Below are 3,095 nucleotides of genomic sequence, written 5' to 3' on the forward strand. Positions count from 1 at the left end.
CCCAGGCTGAGATCTTCCTTCACCTCTCCTGTATCTCCCCCTCCTGCAGAGAGTTCCTGAAGAGCGGAAAGCTCCTGCAAGATGTAACAGCCTCCCTGTAACCCCGGCAGCACACCAACCAGTACCCAAGCCCCCAAGACCCAGCCAGGGCCCCAACCCAGAGACGGAGTGCCCAAGAACCTCATGCCCATCCCGAACCCACCCAGGGGCAGCCAGGCTACCAGGTCAGTAACCCACGTCCATCAGCACAGACCCTCCCCTAGCCCCGCTGCACGCAGCCGCAAGGAGACCGTCACCTAAGAGCCAACAGAGCCCTTAATAGGCCATGACCGCTACCCTGGGTTGAGCCTTCCAAGGAAGATGCTCCTGGGGAATCCCCCGATGCCCTAAGCCTGTCCCTCTCTGCCATTCCACCACTCCAGCAGACCATAGCATAGAAAATAGCAGACACCACCACAGTGTCGTAAAACGTCCTTCGGAGAGTCCTGTTCACCCCGAAAGATCTCAGCCGCCGTAGCAGGTGGAGACAGCTTAGACCCTTTTTGCAGAATGCATTTGTATTTGTGGACCAGTCCAGTTTGTTATAGAGGTGAACATCCAGGTATTTGTTGTACTCCACTGTTTCAATGTCCAAACCCTGGATGTTCACTGGTGTGATAGTACTAGTAAGCCTAGTACTAGTAAACCTGAGATAGTAATTTCTGTAGGATGAGTCATTTTACTCTCTGTGACAGTGCGTAGCCCACCGCAACAAGCGGCTGTGCCTCCACTAAAGGAAAATCAACCCCTTTTAAAATCCATCCATCCATTCGCTTATCCTTTTCAGGGTCGCGGGGGGGGGGCGCTGGAGCCTATCCCAGCTGTCATAGGGCGAGAGGCAGGGTACACCCTGGACAGGTTGCCAGTCTGTCGCAAGGCCAACACACAGGGACAGACAACCATTCGCACTCACATTCATTCGAACATTCACACCTAGTGACAATTTGGATTATCCAATTAACCTATCCCCACAAGCTGCATGTCTTTGGACGGTGGGAGGAAGCCGGAGTACCCGGAGGGAACCCACGCAAACACGGGGAGAACATGCAAACTCCACACAGAAAGTGTTGGAATTGAACTCAGGACCTTCTTGCTGTGCGGCAACAGTGCTAACCACCGTGCCACCATGCTTTTAAAAGCACGATTAAAATATAACAAACAATTAAGAGTAAAAAAAAAAAAGACCATAAAACAAGGAACAATGCCAGTCCATAAATGATTGAAAAGCAACAACAAGGCTACAACAAGATAGTGCAGTGTGTAGGCCTGTAACACAAGAGGGAAAATAGTCATCCAGCGTCCACCCTACTATACACCAAATTGTAGATAATACATGAGGATCCTACTTACCACCCCCTAACAGATATACATAGTAAGCGATTGCCAGGGGAAATGAATTCAGTCTGCAATACTTAACAGCCTGTGATCTTTGCCACCTTGAACAGGGATGAGTGAAAGTTGCCAGAGCCCAAGAGTGGACCACAGCTGTTCCTTATTTTATCATTATGTCAATAAAGCACAAGGTTCAGTTAGCTTTGCACAAAAATAGAAACGTCCTCTAAAGAGCTACTTTTTGAGTACATTTCAGAGCTGTACTTTTGTACTTTTACTTGAGTAAAGAAGTTGAACCAGTACTACAACTTTTACTAGAGTATTTTTTAACAGTGGTATTTTTTTTTTTACCTTAATTCAAGTACAGAACATCTATTCTTTTGCCAACTGCGGTTTAGCTAATAGATTAAATAGATCATTCATTTGCTCTACATTGGAGATGCAGTTTATTTTGTGTTTTGTACATTTTGTTTCTGAATAATGTGAAAATTCTTAATTTTGTGTCACACCACTGGCAGGAGGTCCTCTTGTAGCTGCAGAGAACCAGTGTTTTTGCAGTAACTACAGAGGGCGACTTTTTTCATTTTTTGGATGTTTTCCCTATTAAGAAGCTGAAAGCCCAAAGTGGGCATGACTGGGAACCCTGGTGATGGGACCTTCTGTGTGCGGTGGTTATCCATGTACGCCTGGTTTGACTGCACCTTAGTGAAAGTGTGTAGAGGTGAGACGCTCTGAACCACGTGTGTCTGAAGTATAACGGACCCGAGTGCCTCCTTGGTAATCATTGTAGTTTTGAACTAGATATCGATGAAATTCCCAGGATGGCAAAGTTGGGTTTTCCTTGTAAAGCTTTTGAGCTTGCAGTCACACCACCATCCTAGTATGTGTGCATCGTGCTTTTCCCCCCCTCACCATCGCCACTCATGCACAGTAGCCTGTTAAAAAGAATTATGGGAATCATAAGAGAACAGATGATTACTTTTTGATCTAGACTTATTTAGGTGAGAGGAGTCTGAGCCCAAAGCCTGACTCACTGCCATTATTTCACCGTGGACTTTTGGAGATAAGCATCAACTCTCCCCTGAACATTTTTACACTTGGAAAACAAAAACTGTCACATCTGTAGACCAATCGCTTTAAATATTCATGAATTTAAAAGTAGGCGGTTTAAATTTTTCAGTTTCCAGCCTGACACAGAAGCCTGTTCGTGTTCGTAGAGCTGTGTACACACATATTTGACTTTGTAAACCACTTTGATCTACATAAGATTACACTGTGACTGTATTGTTTAATCAATAATACTGAGTTTGTTTACTGGACCATTTATGCCTCAGTTATACCAAAATAATTAAGCATTCAACTTATCACAACTGTATAATAAATAAACTACATACTAGAATATCACAACCAGTGACTGTAGAAAACATTGATCACAGCAGATTAGCACCACTTTGTTTTAGCTCTCAAGTAACGCCTCACCTATTTCATACAGGGTGCTCTGAGCACATAATCTACATGTTGTGTTTATGCAACTGCACTAGTGGAGTGTGCGCTGTTGGTCACCGTGTGTGGACATCATCTATGTATTGCACCTTGTCCAGTGACCTAGGACATAACACAAAAGCACACAGGCACTTCAAAGGGTTTGAAACGTAACATCGCAACAGAGAGAAACTTCACGAATTCTCACTTATTAAGTTTGTGTGTTTACATCTTCAGTTTTA

Source organism: Pundamilia nyererei, unplaced genomic scaffold (genome assembly GCF_000239375.1).
Source record: "Pundamilia nyererei isolate P.nyererei 1_Seehausen unplaced genomic scaffold, PunNye1.0 scaffold00695, whole genome shotgun sequence".
NCBI classification, from domain to species: Eukaryota; Metazoa; Chordata; class Actinopteri; order Cichliformes; family Cichlidae; genus Pundamilia; species Pundamilia nyererei.